Consider the following 21,035-nt stretch of genomic DNA (forward strand, 5'->3'; position numbering starts at 1 on the left):
AACATCATATTTTAGAGAAGAGAACTTTACACTTTTTTTCTCTTTTTTTTCCTCCCTCGTGGTTTTCCCCTTTCCCAATATGATTCATAAATAAATGTGTATTTTGAAAATTAATATACATGTATAGCCAGAAAAAAATAAATCAGTTTAAAAAATAAAATAAACATAAAAGCTAGGAAAAAACAAATTAAAAACCCCCAATTAAACACCAAATTAGAGATTCTGAAAATGAAAGGAGAGACTGAATGTAAATCAAGACATGCTATGTTCACTATTTTTTTCCCTTCTGTTTTTTTTTTTCCTCTTGTAGTTTTTCTTTTTTGTTCTGATTTTTCTCTCTCATGATTCATAAGGAAATATATTTAAAAGATGAATGTACATGTATAACCAAAAAAAGTTGTTTTTCACATATAACTGGGGAAAATGTTTTTTTAAAAAAAGAATGATTGAGTGTTGATACAGCCACTTGTAGGACTTAGCTCTTACTCTATTTGTTATTGAAACTAAATCAAATAAATCTTCAGTGTGGTTTGGAGGATAGAATTTAGTACAATCTTTTTTCTTAGAGACATGTAACTTATGGAACATTTTTACATCTGTGGAAAATCAAATTTATTCAAGTTTATTGCTAACATGAGTTTGTGCTATGTGTTCTATGATACAAACACCTTTTTTATATACAACTTATTTGACACGGACTGTTTTGGAATTGAGAGCTTAAGCATTCTCTCAAGTTGTTTATTATAATCAGAGCAAAAAGTAAAATTACAAGTAAAATCATTTGTGTAATTATTGAACTTAGGGGTACTTGTAAGAGTAGTGTTACTTATATTTTCACATATAAAATTGAATTTACAATATCATCTGACCCTCTAAAGGCATGAAAAGTAGAGCAGCTAGAATGAGGTGGCCTTCCTTATCTTGACTATTGAGAGCCATTGGGGCCTCATGACCAGGCTTTTCGATTTCACACTGCCTTCTCTCTCTGTTCTCCAAAAAAATAAAAAAAACAACTTTTTCTCTGGGTCCCTTTGGTTGGGAAATACAATGGACATTCCCCAGGTTGGTAGGTTTGCTACCTATTATCTCAATTAAAGAAGCTTTTACTCTCAAATCATAGCTTTGATTTATTTCAGGACTTGCAAACTCCTGATTTTTGATCCTGAAGAAATGGGAAGATAGTGAATGCCCTCTTTAATAACAGGGAGAGTGTGAGGGTGTTGTGTGTATGAGAATATCTGGGACAGAAATAATAAATTCTATTTTGAAAATATTGAATTTGAGATTCTGGGCTACTGGCCATTCAACTTGAGTCATCTATAAGGAAATTAAAGATATAAAATGGAGGTCAGCAGAGAGATTGGGATATGAAAGGGATATTTGAAAATTGTCAAAATAGAGAAAGCAATTAAATGCATGATAGCTGATGAAATCACCAAGAAAAGTAATAATGAGGTAAAAGAGAAGAGGATCAAGGATAGAACACCTTATGGCAGGAAGTTTTGATCCCAGGAATGGCCAAAAAAGATAGGAAAAAAGTGGTTAGAGAATAGGAAGAAGGGAAATCAGGAGAGAGGGGTGTCCTAAAACTCTAGAGAACAGAGAAGATCATGAAGGGAAGAGTATTAAAGCCTGAAGAGAAGTCAAAGAGAATGAGGATGGAGGAGGTGACCTCTATGTTCTCAAAAAGAGCAGTGCATACAGGAGAGAGAACTGGTGAAAATGAAGAAAGAAAGGAGGCATTGCTTTGTCCATTGCAGGCTACCCGTAGTGCACACTAGGCTCCAGTAAAAAAAAAAAGAAAATCAGGAATGGCTCTGGAAGTTTCTTTATTTCCCAGCCCACAGAGTGAAGTGATCAGACAATTGGAGAGGAGAGTAGAAGGGTCCCTGGGCTGACATTAGGAGCAGGTTTCTGCTGCTTTGCTCATACTTGAATCTAGGTAGAAGATAGTCCCAGGATTAGAGCTGGTGGCCACTTGTTAGCAAAGACCCTCCTCACAGTTCTAGGACAGAAAATACTGCTTCTTACTGCTCATAGACCAAATACAAGATACACAAACAACTCTTTTTGGTGATATCAGCTAATGCTAAAGAGCTTGGCAGAGCTAAAAAGTTACAGTGCACCTTTCACCCTGAAAGCAGAGATCTGCCTTAATAAAGAGTTAAAAAACAAAAAACAGTTGGGGAAAATGAGCAAACAGAAAAGAAAATGAGACTATAGAAAGTTACTATGGTGACAAGGACAATAAAAACACATATTTGGAAAAAATACAGAGTCAAAACTCCTAACTCCAAAGCCTTAAAAAATATGTGAATTAGTTTCAAACCATGGAAGAGCTAAAAGAAAAAAAAAAGATTTTTAAAATTAAGAGAGATGGAGGAAATGGGAAAAAATAAGTGATTCAAGAGAATCATGAAAAGAGAGTCAATAGCTTGGTTAAGGAAGCACAAAAAAATTTCTGAAGAAAATAACACTTCAAGAAACAGAATTGGCTAAATGGAAAAAGGAACACAAAACTTCACTGAAGAAAAGAACTCCTTAAAAAAATTAGAATTGGCCAAATAAAAAGAAAGTACAAAATTACACTGAAGAAAATAATTTCTTAAAAATTAAAATTGAGCGACAGGAAACTAATGACTCCACAAGACATCAAGAAAGAAACAAAAGAAAACAAAAAAACCTGAAAAAATAGAAGATAACGTGAACTATCTCCTTGGAAAAATAGCTGACCTGAAAAAATGGATCCAGGAGAGATAATTTTAAAATTATTGTACTTCCTAAAAGTCATAATAAAAAAGAGAGTATAGACATCATATTTCAAGAAATCATCAAGGAAAACTTCTCTGATCTTCTAGAAATTAATAGTAAAACAGAAACTGAATGAATCCACTGATCACCTCCTGAAAGAGATCCAAAAGCAAAACTTCCCAGCAATAGTATGCTAAATTCTGGAATTCTCAGGTAAAGAAGAAAATATTGCATGCAGCTAAAGAGAAACAATTCATGTATTCATGTACTCACAGTTAGGATAACACAAGATTTAGAAGCTTCTACATCAAAAGATTTGGAATATAATATTCTGGAGGACAAATAGGATAGAATTACAACTATGAATCACCTCTCAGTCAAACTGAGTAAAGTTCTTCAGGGGAAAAACCATAAATGTTCATTGAAATAGAAGAATTTCAAGTATTACTGATGAAAAGACCAGAGTTGAATAGAAAATTTGACTGTCAAATATAAGACTCAAGAGAAATATAAAAAGATGAATAAGAAATTTCATAAGGGATTCAACAAGTTAAATTATTTACATTCCAATAAAGGAAGATGATAACTTTTAATTCCTAAGAACTTTATCATTATTACGGCACTTAGAAAGAATATATATAAATGTAGGGCACAGATGTGAGTTGAATATGATGGAATGATATTGGAAAAACATAAAATTTTGGTAGCTAGATGGCACCTAGGATACAGCACCTCTGCTCTGAAGTCCTAAAGACCTGGGTTCAAATCGGGCTCAAACACTTAGTACTTCCTAGCTGTGTGACCTTGGGCATATCACTTGATTCCAATTGCCTCAGCTAAAAAAAAAGAAAGAAAAGAAAGAGCAAAATATAAAATTAAGAGGTGGGGAAAAGAACTGTCTAGGAGAAAGGGAAAGGTAGAGATAGAATGGGATAAATTATCTCACACAAAAGAGGCATGAAAGAATTTTTACAATAAAGAGAGAGATGAGGGAAGTGACAGGAAAGTCTAGAACCATACTCCTATCAGAAATGGCTCAAAAAAAGACAACACACATAAAAGTCTTTCCAGATTTTTCGTAGAGCATCCTGCCCATCATTTCGCATAGCACAATGATATTCCATCACAAACATATACAGCAACTTGTACAGCCATTACCCAATTGATGAGCATCCTTTCAGTCTCCACTTCCTTGTCACCACTAAAAGGGTTGCTATAAATATTTTTGTACTGATGATCAATTCTGATGGACGTGAATATGGACTACAACATAACATTTGGGTATAGAAATTTATCTTATCCTATAGAAAAGAAGGAGAGGAAGAGATAACAGAAGCCGGGGTTTGGATAGAGCACCAGCCCTGAAGTCAGGAGAATCTGAGTTCAAACCTGACCTCAGCATTTAACACTTCCTAGCAGTGTGACCATGGGCAAGTCACTTAACCCCAACTGCTTCAGCCAAAAGAGAGAGAGAGAGAGAGAGAAAGAGAGAGAGAGAGAGAGAGAGAGAGAGAGAAGTGATAATTCTCACAGAGGGAAGGACAGATGGTAGAGCTGATAGTCTGAAGTAAAAGTTTGAGGAGGGACAAGGTAAAGAAAAGAATAGGATGGAGGGAAATACAGGTAACAAATATAACTGTAAAAACAAATTGAAGGAAGTTTTTCAGATAAAGTTCTCCTCTCTCAAATATACAGATAAGTGAGTCAAATTTATAAAAATAAGAACCATTTGCCTGTTGAAAATGATAAAAAAAAAAGGAAGAGTCACTTTTCAGATGAATTAATTTGAAGTTATCTGTAGCCATATGAAAAATCACTATCGATTGGAGAAATGCTAATTAAAACAATTCTGAGGTACTATCTTACTTCTGTTAGATTGGCTATCAGAAAAGAAAACACAAATGACAAATATTGGAGATGTGGGAAAACTGAGACACATACACTAAAATTGTATACTGATTCAACCATTGTGTAAAGCAATTGGGAACTATGCCCACAAGGTTTATAAAACCACATATACCCTTTGACCCAGCAATTCCACTAGTAAATGTGTATCCAAAAGAGATGAAAAACAAAAAGGAAAATGACCTATATGTACAAAAATATTTTTAAAAATTTTATCTTTTATTACCACTTTTTATATACAAAACATAAGCATAGGTAATTTTTCATCATTGGCCCTTGCAAAACCTTCTATTCCACCATTCCCCCTGCTTCTCCTAACCCCCTCCCCTAGCTGGCAGGTAGTCCCATAAATGTTAAATATGTTAAAGTATATGTTAAATACAATATATGTATACATATTTATATAGTTATCCTGTTGCACAGAAATGATCAGATTTAGAAAGAAGGTAAAAATAATCTGAGAAGAAAAAAACAAAAATGCAAGCAAACATTAACAGAAAGAGTGGAAATGTTATGTTATAGTCCATATTCATTTCCCAGTGTTCTTTCTCTGGGTATAGCTGGTCCTGTTCATTACAGATCACTTGGAACTGATTTGGATCTTCTCATTGTTGAAGAGAGCCACGTCCATCAGAATTGATCATCAGTACAAAAATATTTATAGCAACCCTTTTAGTGGTGACAAGGAAGTGGAGACTGAAAGGATGCTCATCAATTGGGTAATGGCTGTACAAGTTGCTGTATATGTTTGTGATGGAATATCATTGTGCTATGCGAAATGATGGGCAGGATGCTCTAAGAAAAATCTGGAAAGACTTTTATGAACTGATGCAAAGTGTGACAAACAGAACCAAGAGAACACTGTACACAGGGGCAGCAATATTGTATGATGATCATCTATGAATCCTTAGCTATTTTCAGCAATAAAGCGATCCAAAAAAATTCTGAAAGAATTATTGTGAAAAAATGTTATCTTCTGAGAACTAATGGAGTCTGGATGCATACTGAAGGATACTTTTGTTTACTTTCTTTTTTTTTTTTTTTTCTGTTTTCTATCACATCATGACTAACATGGAAACGTTTTGCATGACTGAAGACTTTTAACCTATATCAAACTGCTTGCCTTCTTAAGGAGGGTGAAAAGGAGGGAGGGAGAGAATTTGGAACACACATTTTGAAAGAATTAATGTTTAAAATATTTTTACATGTAGTGGGGGAAAATATAAAATATTAAATGAAGAACAAAGAACAAAGTATCCTACCAGAATCCATTCACGAAGGAGACAAAAGTCAAAACACAGAAAATAAACTGCAAGCCAATAAATATTAGTGAATATTGCCTCAAAAAATTTAAACCAAATCCTATCCTATATTTGACAATATAGCTATGACATCTATGGAACAGATGGATCCCCCTCCCCGATTCATGGTGCCCATTGCCTTTGAGGTGGACACAAACAGCTACAGCAAACGTGCGTGGCTTATCTTGTGCTGCCTCATCCAGGTTGTCACCGTCAACAACCCTGACAATTTTGGCAACTGGATCAAATGAGAGAAAATGTATAAGCTGAATAAGGAGACACATAATAGGCAGATATAAAGAACCCCAACCTCCTTCCCAGTCTTCCTGCCCCTCATTCCCTTCTTCTTCCTCTCCATCTCCTGACTCTGCCTTTACAAGGATCAAGGCCGGGGAGGGGAGATGAGTATCTCAGGCTCAGACCTACCTGGGACCTGGGTGCACAGAGCGGGCTTCCAGAAGGCAGAGAGAGCTCAGCTGCAGGAAAGGGAGGATGATCTCAGCACCCGGGGAAGGGACAGGGATCTCTGACACAGGAAAGGCGGAGGGATCTCAGCTTCAATGGAGGACAGGGGGATCTCCAAGGGTAGGCAGAGAATCCCAGTTCTCAGGGAAGGGGGAAGGATCTGAGACTCAGGGAAGGCAGAATGATGTCACTCAAAGACTTCCTGCTTCCGGATAACTCTATGGGGGGAATCTTTCCTAAACCGAAACTCTGTCCAGCAGACAGAGCCCCTGGGCTGATTTAACCCTTTCTTCTCATCACGCCGTGTCCACACTTACGACTCCTACCTCCTTTGCTCCCTAAACCCCTCCCCCATCACACAATGACCCGCTCTCCAGAGACTCCTCCCAGGCTCCCAAACTCCGCCTCCGGGCTCACACTCCACCTGGGCCACTGCCTGCCAGGCTGGGCCCCTCTGAGAACTCCTCCTTCCCAAAGCCTCCACCACCTCCCCTCCTCCCACTCACCTCCTCCTCCCCCCAGCAGAGAGACTGCCCAGCTACACCCGCAGCCCCAGATTAAGCCAAAGTGATGGAGCTTATTCTTTGAGGAACTTGCCCCAAATGGCTCGTGGGGAAATCGGGGCGCTCCACACAATTACTATTTGCAGCTGTAAATGGAGATGGGATTGCACGGAGCTCTCCCGCTAGGATTGGGATCTTTGCCCCTTTGGGGTCTCCCTTGACAAGCAGACCAGACTCGAAGGCAAAAAACGCTTCAAATTGGGCTTTTGGGTCATGTGATCAGGAGCTGTAGCAGCAAGAATGAAAGGGAAGTGAGTCAGACTTGCTCCCTCTTACTGGGCTATGGGGTGTGTTCAGAGACTAGTACCGGGGACTCGTCGGGGACTCCAAGAAGCTCTAGCATGTTCCGTGTCCACAGCCCAGTAAGCCCTTGTGGCAGACGCGCTATCCCAGGGTGAGGGTGGCCCAAACCTGCCTGAGTCTACCCCAAACATGGGAAGACAGCCCCTAGTGGAATGGATGGGTGAGAATAAAGGCAGCTGAAGTACCTCTGTGGAGGGCTCAGAGCTTCCTTAGACATCAAAACATCATCCACTGCAACCAGCCCCACTCCTCCCTCTGGGCTGCCACTGGACTGGGAACATTATGGAGGAGAAGGGACTTTGTGCAACTCTGCCTTGCTGAAATCCAGTTTGGGCCCGAGTCAATATTTTACCATTCTTCCTATTTCAAAGTCCTGTAGTGACAGGTAAGTGATGAAGCAAGAGGAGGGAATACACTGGGAGTTACAGTCATACACCTACACAGTACCCGAGCCATGCAGCCATCTCCTCACTGGACACAGCAGTGGGATGTAGCAGCCCCCTAGAGGTATGAGCTGCTGGAAATAATCCCCCCTGGTATGAGGAAGGGACTAGAAAAGGTGCACTAAAGATCTGCTTAATCAATCCTGGCTTGTCTACCGTGGCTGGTGGATCCACCCTGTGATAGAAATACAGACACACACTCACACACACAGATACACACACACATATAAAAACTTCTGCAAAGATTTCACTCACCATCAGTCCTTGGAATGTGTGCACCTTGTGGATAATGCAGCAAACCTGAAAGATGGACAGCTCTAGTGGCCAGAGAATTCAGCAGGTGTCACATCCAAATGGCAGCCCTGAGGGAAACAAGGCTGGCAAACGAAGGTCACCTTACTGAAGTCGGAGCTACATACAAGGATTTCTGCAGGGAGCGCAGTGGAGGGAGCATAGTGAAGTTGGTATAGGTTAGCAATCAAACCAAATCAAGTCAGCAACCTTGTATGTCTGCCAAAAAGACTGAATGGCAGACTCCTGACAATGCCTTTGGCACCTGTAGGAAAATGCCATGGCACCATCATCAGGGACTATCTTCTCACTATGTCGAACCTTGATCTGATCAAAGGAAAATTTTATGAAGACTAGAGATGCTCAGCCTCAGTTTGCCAAAAGAGGACAAGCTTATCTAGTCCTGGCTGATTTTAAGGCTGGACTAGGCTCAGACAATGTCCTTGGGAAGAATAAGGTTGAAAACAGCAACAGCACTGATCACTTATTGGTGAAGATTTGTGCATCTCAAGACTCCATCACCAACATCGCCTTCTGCTAACCTAAAAGCAACAGAACTTCACACATGCACTTTTACAGCAAACAGCTGCCTATTATGTGCCTCCTTATTCAGCTTATACATTTTCTCTCATTTGATCCAGTTGCCAAAATTGTCAGAATTCTTGATGATGACAACCTGGATGAGGCAGCACAAGATACAGCCAAGCACGTTTGCTGTCATTATTTGTGTCCACTTCAAAGACAGTGTGCACCATGAGTGGGGGAGGGGGATCCATCTGTTCCATATATGTCATAGCTACATTGTCATTTTGATAGGATTTGGTTTAAAATTTTTGAAGCAATATTCACTAATAATATTGGCTTGGAGTTTATTTTCTATGTTTTGACTTTTGTCTCCTTCATAAATGGATTCTGGTAGGATACTTTGTTCTTAATTTAATATTTTATATTTTCCCCAACTACACATAAAAATATTTTAAACATTATTTTAAAATGTTGTATTCCAAATTCTCTCCCTCCCTCCCTTTCACCTCTCATTAAGAAGGCAAGAAATTTGATAAAGATTAAATGTCTGCAGTCATGCAAAACATTTCCATATTAGTCATACTGTGATAGAAAACAGATAAAAATGAAAAAAAAATAAAGTAAAGTATCCTTCAATATGCATCCAGATTCCATCAATTCTCAGAAAATAGTATTTTTCATAATAATTCTTTCAGAATTTTTTTCATCACTGTATTGCTGAAAATAGCTAAGGATTCAGTTAATCGTCATACAATATTGCTGCTTCTGTGTACAGTGTTCTCTTGGTTCTGTTCATCTCACTTTGCATCAGTTCATAAAAGTCTTTCCAGATTTTTCTGAGAGCATCCTGCCCATCATTTCATATAAAAGAACATTATTCCATCACCAACATACAGCAGCTTGTGCAGCCATTACCCAATTGATGAGCATCCCCTCAGTCTCTACTTCTTTGTCACCATTAAAAGAGTTGCTACAGATATTTTTGTACATATAGGCCATTTTCCTTTTTGTTTTTTATCTCTTTGGGATACCAATTTTCTAGTGGTATTGCTGGATCAAAGGGTGTACATGATTTTACAAACCCTGTGGGGTTAGTTCCAAATGCTTTACAGAATTGTTGAATCAGTTATACAATTTTGCCAACAGTGTATTAGTTTTTCAGTTTTCCCATATCTCTCCAATATTTGTCATTTTTATTTTCTTTTCTGATATCCAATCTAACAGAAGTAAGGTAGTATCTCAGAATTGTTTTAATTAACATTTGTCCAATTAATTGTGATTTTTCATATGTTTATAGATAACTTCAGATTAATTCATCTGAAAACTGACTCTTCACCTGAGTTTCAATTGATAAATGACGGACAAAAGCAGCTACACCCAAAGAAAGAACACTGGGAAACGAATGTGAACTATCTGCATTTTTGTTTTTCTTCCCGGGTTATTTATACCTTCTGAATCCAATTCTCCCTGTGCAGCGGGAGAACTGTTCGGTTCTGCAAATATATATTGTATCTAGGATATACTGCAACATATCCAACATATAAAGGACTGCTTGCCATCTAGGGGAGGGGATGGAGGGAGGGAGGGAAAAAAAAATCGGAACAGAAACGAGTGTCAATATAAAGTAATTATTAAATAAAAATTTTTTAAAAAATGAAAACTGACTCTTCCTAATTTTTTTTTATCATTTTCAATGGGTAAATGGCTCTTTTATAAATTTGACTCGTCTATATATTTGAGACAGGAGGACTTTATTAGAGAAACTTCCTTCAATTTTTTTTAATTTTTTTTTTATATTTGCTACTTGTATTTCCCTCCATCCTATTCTTTTCTTCACATTGTCCCTCTTCAAACTGTTTTACTTCAGACTACCAGCTTTACCATCTGCCCTCCTCTCTGTGAGCATTAACCCCCTTCTTTTTCTCTTTCTTGGTCTATTTTTTTTCTTGACATTTCTTGAAGTAGTTGGGGTTTAATGACTTGTCCATGATCACACCGCTAGGAAGTGTTAAGTGCTGAGGTCAAATTTGAACTCAGATCTTCCTGACTTCAGGGCTGGTGTTCTATCCAAATCCCCTTCTCTTAGCTCTTCCCTCTCCTACTTTTCTGTAGGATAAGATAAATTTCCATACCCAAGTGAATGTGTGTGTTGTCCTTTTTTGAGCTAAATCTAAAGAGAGAAAAGTTCTAGTCTTTTCTGTCACTTCCCCATTCTGTCCCTCCACTGTAAAAACTCTTCTATGCTTCTTTTGTGTGAGATAACTTATCCCATTCTATTTTTCCCTTTCCCTTTCTCCTAGTACACTTCTTTCTCTCACCTCTTAATTTTATATTTTTCTCTTTCTTTTCTTTCTTTCTTTTTTTTTAGCTGAGGCAATTGGAATCAAGTGACTTGCCCAGGATCACACAGCTAGTCTGAGCCTGATTTGAACTCAGGTCCTTTTGACTTCAGAGCACAAGTGCTGTATTCACCATGCTATCTAGCTACCACAATTTTATGTTTTTCCAATATCATTCCATCATATTCAAATCACATCTGTGCCCTCTATTTATATATATTCTTTCTAAGTGCCCTAATGATGATAAAGTTCTTAGGAATTAAAAGTATCATCTTCCTTTATAGGAATGCAAATAGTTTAACTTGTTGAATCCCTTATGAAGTTTCTCTTTCTTTTTTATCTTTTTATACTTCTCTTGAGTTTTGTATTTCACATTCAGATTTTCTATTCAACTCTGGTCTTTTCATCAGTAATATTTGAAATTCTTCTATTTCAGTGAACATTTATGTTTTTTCCCCTGAAGAACTTTACTCAGTTTGACTGGGAGGTGATTCATTGTTGTAATTATATCCCATTTGCCCTCCAGAATATTATATTCCAAATCCTTATAGAAGCTTCTAAATTTTGTGTTATCCTAACTGTGGACCCATGAATACTTGAATTGTTTGTTTAGCTGCTTACAATATTTTCCTCTTTACTTGAGAATTCCAGAATTTGGCATAATATTCCTGGGAAGTTTTGGTTTTGGATCTCTTTCAGGAGATGATCAGTGGATTCATCCAGTTTCTGTTTTACTATCAGTTTCTAGAACATCAGAAAAGTTTTTCTTGATGATTTCTTGAAAGATGATGTCTATACTCTTTTTTTATTGTGGTTTCTAGGATCCAATAATTTTTAAATTATCACTTCTGGATCCATTTTTCAGTTCAATTATTTTTCCAAGGAGATAGTTTACATTGTCTTCTATTTTTTCAGGTTTTTTATTTATTTGTTTTATTTTGTTTGTTTCTTGATGTCTCCTAGTCGTTAGTTTCCTATTGCTCAATTTTAATTTTTCAGGTATTATTTTCTTCAGTGAGATTTTGTACCTTCTTTTTATTTGGCCAATTCTAATATTTTAAGGAATTCTTTTCTTCAGTGAAATTTTGTGCCTTTCTCCATTTGGCCAATTCTATTTCTTAAAGTGTTATTTCCTTCAAAAAAATTTTTTTGCACTTCCTTAACCACGCTATTGACTCTTTTATTCATGATTTTATTGAATCAATTATTTCTTTCCCCTTTTCCTCCATCTCTCTTACTTGATTTTAAAAATCTTTTTTTGAACTCTTCCATGGCCTGAAACTAATTCACATATTTTCTTTAAGGCTTTGGATGTAGGAGTTTTGACTCTGTTTTCTTCCAAATATGTGTTTTTATTGTCCTTGTCACCATAGTAACTTTCTATAGTCAGATTTTCTTTTCTGTTTGCTCATTTTCCCAGGCTGTTTCTTGATTTTTAACTCTTTATTGAGGTGGATCTCTGCTTTAAAGTGGAAGGTGCACTGTAACTTTTTAGTTCTGCCAAAGTGTTATGAGCTAAAGAGAGGTGTCTGTGTATCTTGTATTTGGTCTATGAGCAGTAATAAGCAGTCTTTCCTGTTCTAGAACTGTGAGGAGGGTCCTTGCTCCCCAGTGGCCACCAGCTCTAATCCTGGGACTACCTGCTACCTAGATCCAGATATGAACAAAGCAGCAGAGACCTGCTCCCAATGGCAGCACAGGGACCCTTGAAATCTCCTTCTCACCAATTGTCTGATCACTTCACTCTGTGGGCTGAGAGATGGAGAAGCTTCCAGAGCCAACCCTGATTTTTTTTTTTTTTTTTTACTGGGGCCCAGTGTGCATTAGGGGCAGCCTGCAATGGGCAAAGCAATGCCTCCTTTATTTCTCCACCTTCACCACCTCTTCTATCTCCTGTATGCTCTGCTCTTTTTGAGCCCATAGAGGTCTCCTTCTCCATCTTCATTCTCCTTGACTTCTCTTCAGGTTTTGATACTCTTACCTTCATGATCCACTCTGTTCTCTAGGGTTTTAGGACACCCCTCTCTCCTGATTTCCTTCTTTCCTATTCTCTGACCACTTCTTTTCTATCTTTTTTGGATATTCCTGAGATCAAAACTTCCAGCCATATGGGTCCCTTGGTGTTCTATCCTTGATCCTCTTCTCTTTTGCCTCATTATTACTTTTCTTGGTGATTTCATCAGCTATCATGCATTTAATTGCTATCTCTATTCTGATGATTTTCAAATATCCCTTTCATGTCCCAATCTCTCTGCTGACCTCCATTTTATATCTTTAATTTCCTTATAGATGGCTCAAATTGAATGGCCAATAGACCAGAATCTCAAATTCAATATATTCAAAACAGAACTTATTATTTCTACCCCAGATATTCTCATACACACACACTCACACTCTCCCTATTATTGAAGAGGGCATCATTATCTTCCCATTTCTTCAGGACAATGATCTAGGAGTTTTCAAGTTGAAATAAATCAAAGCCATGATTTGAGACTAAAAGCTTCTTTAATTGAGATAATGGGTAGCAAACCTACCAACCTGGGAGGTATTCACTGTATTTCCCAACCAATGGGACTGATGAAAAACGGTTTTAATACTTTTTGGATGACAGGAGAAGACAGTATGAAATTGGAAGGTCTGGACATGAGACCCCACTGACTGTCAACAATCAAGATAAGGAAGGCCACCTCATTCTAGCTGCTCTACCCTTCATGCCTTTGGAAGGTCAGATGATATTGTAAATTCAATTGTATATGTGAAAACATAAGTAACAATATTCTTGCAAGTACCCCTAAGTTCAATAATTACATAAATGATTTTACTTATAAGATTTTGCTTTTTATTCTGATTATAATAAATAACTTGAGAGGATACTATATCAAATAAGTTGTATATTAAAAAAGGTGTTTTATCATAGAACACATAGAAAACTCATATTTTATTAGCAATATGAATAAATTTTATTTTTCCATGGATGTAAAAATGTTCCATAAGTTACATGCCTCTAAGAAAAAGGATTGTACTAAATTCTGTCCTCCAAAGCACTCTGAAGATATATCTGATTTAGTTTCAATAACTAATAGAATAAGAACTAAGTCCTACAAATGGTTGTATCAACACTCAATTATTCTTTAAAAAAAAAATTTCCCCAGTTATATGTAAAAGACACCTTTTTTTGGTTATACATATGCATTCATCTTTTCAATATATTTTCTTATGAATTATGGGAGAGAAAAATCAGAACAAAAAAGAAAAACCACAAAAGAAAAAAAAAAACAGAAGGGAAAAAAATTAGTAAACATAGCATGTGTTGATTTACATTCAGTCTTTCATTTTCAGAATCTCTAATTTGGTATTTAATTTGTTTTTTTTTTCTAGCTTTTTATGTTTATTTTATTTTTTAAATTGATTTATTTTTTCTGGCTATACATATATGTTAACTTTCAAAATACACATTTCTTTATGAATCATATTGAGAAAAGGGACAACCATGAGAGAGGAAAAAAAAACAGAAAAAAGAAGTGAGCATAGCATGTGTTGATTTACATTGTCTCCATATTTCTCTTTCTGGATGCAGATGTCATTTTGCATCTACAGTTTATTGGGATTGCTTTCAATCACTGAAGTGCTGAGAAGACTATCACAGTCACTCATCACACAATCTTCCTGTTGTTGTGTGCAATATTTTTCTGATTCTGCTTGTTCACTCAGCATCACTTCTTATAAATCTTTCTAGGCCTTTCTAAAATCAATCTGTTCCTCATTTTTATAATATTCCATATACCATACACTATAATTTATTCAGCTATTCCCCCACAGATGGGCATCTCAGTTTCCCATTCTTTGCTCCCACGGAATGCTGCTACAAACTTCCTCCCTCTTTTATGATCTCTTTGGGATACAGATCCAGTAGCAACACTACTGGATCGAAGACTACCCCATTATTCTCACAACCTTTTGATACATTTAAGGATCTAATTATATATGTATGTGTATATCTATATATCTATATTCAGGTAAAACATAAATGTCTTTCAAAAATGGATAGAAATCTCATAAAATTTACAGTTAATATGCACATACATATGAATTCAAAGAATTAAATTAAATTGACCAATACTTTAATTTGTAAAACTGCTTAACCTTTTGGTTCTTTCCAAATTCAAACTACCTTTTTCTTGTTTCTCCCCTTTTTTTCCCGAAAGGTCATATAAGTGCTATTACAGAAGGGCTTCACTTAAGCAATGGCCATCCTACAATAGCAATCACCCCCTTTCTTTCCTAGCTCAACTAGATGGAGGTCTTTTGGCATTTTCTGGACATTTCTATACACTTAGTGCTCCACATGTGTCCAACACAGGGATTACCCCACTCCACATTGACCATCCTGAAATTTCCTCTAGCTTTGCCCTTACTCCATATATTTCTTTGGTAATTTGCTAATTATGACAAATGTGACCCAACATTCCTCTCCCAAGGGAATCTGGAACCTCTCCCATAACGAAGGGGCACCCCTCCACCAAAGGAGCTTATTGATACTGAAGAAAGAGGCCAGGAGCTCTATGATGGTTACAAAAGTCCTTTAATAATTAAATAGGTTATTTCCATAAGGGCACAGTCTAAAGTGCTGACTAGATGACTCAGTGGATTCCCACAAAAACCCAAAATTAAACCATGGTAATTACAGAAATCAAACCAAGGGAGCAGTTATAGAGCACCATTGCATACATTAATGCAATTTTGACTAAAGCTTTGATTTACTGCTCAGTACTGAGCCCAATTCTAGAATCTGTGTGCAACACCTGTGCTTCTGGATACTGGCCTAAACAAGCAAAACCATGTACTGGCCCCTGTGTCCTTGTTTAGGACCTCCTTGTTATGGCTTTTATTGATAGGGACTTCACAAGTCTCTGAGCTGGTCAGTTTGAATAAGTTCCTAGCTCTCACACACACACACACACAGAGTCATGTGCTGGACAGTGTACTTGTAACAGCTTTCACTAATCAAGACCCACAGATCCACACCAAATAGGACTGGTTGGAGATATTCCCCAAGAGGGGAAGACCAAAGTCTAGCAGTGAGAAGCTGCTAGAGAAGGACCAAAGAGAAAGGCTGGCAGGTTGGTGGCTGGATGTAGTCTTGGTTTTAGTGCTGGAGGGAGCCCTCTGTGATGAAGTTTGTAGGTAAATAGATTTAAAGGAAGTTTTCAATTGTTTTGAACAAAAATACTTGAGCAATATTTCCAGGAATGTTTGGCAGAAATAACACCAATGTCCTAGAGTTGAATAGGGATAATTAAACATATAGAAGATAATAAATTTCTTTGCCATGAACTGATTTGCAGCAGGTGATAAAATAACAATTCCTTTGGAATTAAAGTGTTTTATGAAGGTATTGCACTTTTAAACTTAGCTCAGAGTTTTTCTTGGATTAAAAGTGACTGATGGGAAAATTGAATTTTTACATTTAATTGAGAGCAACACTGAACTTTTGAACTCATGAGTTTCTTCACCCACAGATTGTTGCTGGTCCTTTGTTCTTGAAGAGTACAGATGTAATGGGGATGGGGGGGTGGTAGTCCGTGGGTGATGTGTTACTTTGCAATTAAGTTGGATTTCAGGGAGGTAGAACTGTGCCAAGTCAGTCTCACTCTGTCTTTTAGGCATTTGAGTCCAGTGGCAAAACATAGGTCAAGACAACTGGTACCTAAGGAACAGACCTAACAATGAAAAATTTTAGGTGCCAAAGTAGTGGTTTTTCCATGGTTAGCAAAAAAGATTAAAAAATTGAAAGATTTTACAAACTAATTTATATTCCAATTTGGTGTCACATTTGGCAGCTGCTGCTCTCCATCTGTCAAGCAAGTCAAAGGTTTATTGATCAATGGACTTTCTGAACTCTTTTGGGATAGTCTCTATCTTTGATACTTCTCATTAAGAATTACAGGACATGAAGAAAAGATGAGCTAGTCACATGGTAAGGAAGAAGGAAGAAATCCATCACATTGGATGGGTCTTCTGGGTTTTGTTTATGTGATGGAGAGGCAGACGTGGATGTTTTGATATCTTGTTGTAAACAATTTCCACATTCACAGATCTGGCCATCAGACACTGTTCGGTCATATTGCCTTTCTTGGTTTTGCTTACCTCAGTCTGCCTTTATTCACTCATGTACATATCCCATGCTTCTCTGAATTCTTTATATCCACTGTTTCCTATGGCACAGCATTCCAGTAATGTTCATGCACCACAATGTGTTCAGACAGGTTCCAATTGATGAGCATCTATTTTCTCTTTTGCATCTGCTTCATTTTTTTTTTTTTTTGCTACTAAACCAACAAACACTGCAATGAATATTTGAATGTAGCAAAAACTTTTCTATGACTTGCTTAGAGTTTATGTCTTGCAGTGGGGACTCTGTGTCATATAGTATGGACATTTGATCACTTTTTATTATATCGTAATTCCCAATGACTTCCCAGAATACTTGGACCAATTTACCACAAGTACATACATTGTACTACTGTGACTAATTCTACAGCTCCTTAACATTGTCTCTATCTTTTCTTATCTCTGCTAACTTGATGGATGTAAGATGTAACCTCAAAGCAAATTTTTCCTTCTTAAAAGCATCTTGAAACCTATTTTCTGCATGAACAAATATGGCAAGAAACATTTTATTGGTTGCATAGAGAGAACTGTCCACTTACGAATGACACACAAGTCTTCTAACTCAACAAAGACTAGGTTTAAAAGTGCCTACGTCTTGCTGCCTCTCCAGATTATCAATCGTACTCAGGTTTAGTGAAGTCCTTGGGTCATCAGCCCAAGTTGAGGCTGATTACCTAACAATATGTGGCAATGAGGGGTAAGGTTCATCTTTAAGTTCCCCTTTCTTTGGCTTCTCAGGTGTGTAAAATGAAAGGATTTAGAGCTGGAAAAGATCTTGGGGATCACTGGGTCTAATATCCTGTTTTTCAGATGAGGGAACTAAGACCCAGTTAAATTTTTTTATTGAGGCCACAGAGGTAAAGAGCCAGAATTTCAACCCATGTCCTCTGACTACAAATCAAATGCTCTTTCCTTTCCATCATGCTGCTTTCAAGTAGGTGACCAGGTGGAAAACAAGGATCCAATATGGCCAAGAAGCGACCTGCAATTCCTCGTCATTTTTTATTTCCCTTTCCTGGTCCCCCTCCAATACCTATAGCTAGAACCCCTGGAGTTTGGAAGGCATCAACACCACACAGTGTTCTCCGACTAGAATTCCACTTTCCTCTTTGTTCCAATACCTTTACTTTCAAAGAAGAGAGCAAGAACCAAAAAGATTTTTAGCTTGCAAAAACTGACAATAGTAGGTAAATATGGGCCTAATTTAGGCCATCCTACTTTCCTTTTCTCCAAAGACAATAAGTATTTACTCTGCTCTCATACACCACAGCCATTGTGCAGACAAGTCAAACTGGGAAGGAGTGACAAATGCATGACTGTCCCTCTTTGTAAACAAGAGTTGATAATCCTCTTGTACCTTGCCTGCCATGACCAGACAAGTTTAAGAGTCATTGTAAGTATATATTAAGCACCTACTATGTTGCAGATGCTGAGCTAAGCACTGGCATATTGTTTGGACTAGCTCCCTGGAGGGCCTCAGGATCAGCCAGAATCAGGATAAATCAAAATCTTTGGTGTTTAGAGGGAGAAGTAAAGGAGGCAGGCAAACTACCACGCAGCTTGCCAAAGATGTATCCTGGATTCTGGAGTCCGGATTCTCTAGCCTCCCTCCTCCTTGTCTTGCCACCAAATGACTCTGACTTTTCTCCCCCTGCCCTCCATCCCTTGTCTATGATTATCTCACTATCAAACATTCAGCAAGCACCAAGGATGAGGAGAGCCATCATCTAAATATATGCTTATAGAGCCATTGTCTCACATTAATTAGGTAATTAGCCTCAAGTGCTCTGCATTCTCAGAGTTTTAGTTCTCTACACACTCGTGATAGAAAGAATGGTAAAATATAATCCCTGATGAGAGGGAGAGACAACACACAATAAATATGGACAAATAAAGCATCTATTTCTATGGAGCTACCATGGGAGATAATCCACAAGAGACACTGACAAATTGGAAGACATCCCAAGAAGAGCTGTGAATATCGGAATAGAGAACGTTCTGTACCAAATGAGGAACAGTTGAAAGAACTCCAAAAGAGAAAACTTGGTGGGCAACATGAAATAGTGTAAATATCTGAAAGGTTGTTGTGTTAAAGATGAATCCCACTTTTCCACTTGACCCCAGGGGGAATCCCGAGGAGTAATGAGGGGAAAAGAGGCAGATTTCAACCTGATGTGATGAATGGTGTCCTGATAATGACCTGCCTTCCTAACAAGAGATGTCTGTGCAGCTGAGTATAAAAAAGCCCCTTCAAGTGACAAGGAGATGAGAGGTTGGCTTTGGTCTTCATTAGCACCCAAGTGAATTTGATTAGAAACCTTTCTTCCTATCAATGCTCAACTTTCCTAGCAAAGCAGGGGTTTTATGAAAGAATAAAATTTCCCTTAGTGCTTCTTGAATTACTCCCTAATATCTACCATACTGACTTTTGATTGGGAAACCATTACTCTGATGAGTGGGCTGTTATAAGTACCTAGGCCATTCTGGATTTGTAGAGTGCATGTGACAAACAAAACAGATGCCCATCATTTGAAATTTAGTTCGTTTGGATTTCCCTTCCAGTCTGGCAGAACAGGAGCAACCATGGGAAGTTTTTAAGATAGAAAGTACAGAGCCTCTTTCTGGGTCACAAAGAACAGGAGCCAGAAACTATCTCAAGTTCAAAAGAAGTTCATTGATTGCCTCAGACATTGATGTGGATGTTGGTTGAATTCATGTAGAATACAAAATTCTCCTAAATTGGCCCCATTTTTATGCCCTTGATGAAACAAATCTGATTTCTTCCCTTCACCAAATATTGTTCACATAATGTTGACACAAGTTCTTTTTCTCATTATGAAGACATATTTCTGCAATCATAAAGCTATTTTTTCATTCAGTTCTGCAAATGAGCAAATTCTTTCTCGGTCTTTTTGTTTTGCAACCTGGAGGGTTGGCAGGAATTATTTTCTTTATTTCACCATTCTGTGATCTATAATGTCACCCAAATTTAACCTTCACCAGTGAACTCCATGTTCCAGGGAAAGGCATGTCCTCACTGAGCACATTTTAAGGTTTCTTTTCATTATAAATCCTCTGCTAAGCATATACTAGATGATCTTTTGCAGAAAGCCTTCTCACACTGAGTTCACAGAAGGCTTCTCCTCAGAGTGGTTTTCTGCTAAAAAGCTCTGTACTCCATTTCAATGGACTTCCTCATTCAGGTCAGTTATAAGATTCCTCTATCTCACATAAACTCTCTAATGGGAAAGGACAGACTCTGGCCTGAAGGCAATGATTCCATTTTTAAGGTTGCTTTTGAGTGTGAATTTTCTGATGTGCAATAAAACTTTCCCTCCATGTATAAGCCTTTCCACACTGGTTACATTCATAAGGTTTCTCACCAGTGTGTTTTTTCAGATGTACAACAAGACTTTCCTTTTTTCTAAATGCCTTGTCACACTGATTGCATTGATAAGGGCTCTCTCCAGTGTGGATTCTCTGATGTCGAGTAACACCTCCCTTTTTCGTAAAGGCCTTTCCACACTGGTTACATTCATAAGGTTTCTCTCCTGTGTGGATTCTCTGATGTACCGTTAGGGATCCCCTTTCTGTAAAAGCTTTTCCACACTGATTACATTCAAAAGGTTTTTCTCCAGTGTGGATTCTCTGATGTCGAGTAAGACTTCCTCTCTCTGTAAAAGCCTTTCCACACTGCTTACATTCATGAGGTTTCTCACCAGTGTGAATTCTCTTATGTAGATTAAGTGAGCCCTTTTCTCTAAAGGCTTTTCCACACTGGTTACACACATAAGGTTTCTTTCCAGAGTGGATACTCTGATGTCGACGAAGATTACTCTTGAGTGTAAAAGTCATTCCACATTGATTACATTCATAAGTGTTTTCTCCATTGTGAATTCTTTGATGTTCAGTAAAACTAACCTTCCTGGTAAAAGTCATTCCACACTGGTCACATTCATAGGATTTCTCTCCACTGTG

General features: G+C 37.6%; 1 protein-coding gene across 5 annotated transcripts in view; it reads right to left on the minus strand.

The window, feature by feature from the left end:
- LOC127552251 (zinc finger protein 347-like) overlaps positions 1–21,035 on the minus strand; it is a 141,379-nt gene that overhangs the window by 114,467 nt on the left and 5,877 nt on the right. For 3 of the 5 annotated variants that reach the window (XR_007951312.1, XR_007951310.1, XM_051982854.1), the window contains exon 1: positions 6,384–7,671. The exons of 1 other annotated variant lie outside the window; for it this stretch is intronic. The gene's annotated coding sequence lies outside the window, so the exon portion shown is untranslated. Of the gene's footprint in view, positions 1–6,383; positions 7,672–21,035 lie in introns of those variants that run through there. One more of the 5 variants, XM_051982846.1, reaches the window with a different exon arrangement.

The sequence above is a fragment of the Antechinus flavipes genome, chromosome 2, assembly GCF_016432865.1.
Source record: "Antechinus flavipes isolate AdamAnt ecotype Samford, QLD, Australia chromosome 2, AdamAnt_v2, whole genome shotgun sequence".
Classification (NCBI taxonomy): domain Eukaryota; kingdom Metazoa; phylum Chordata; class Mammalia; order Dasyuromorphia; family Dasyuridae; genus Antechinus; species Antechinus flavipes.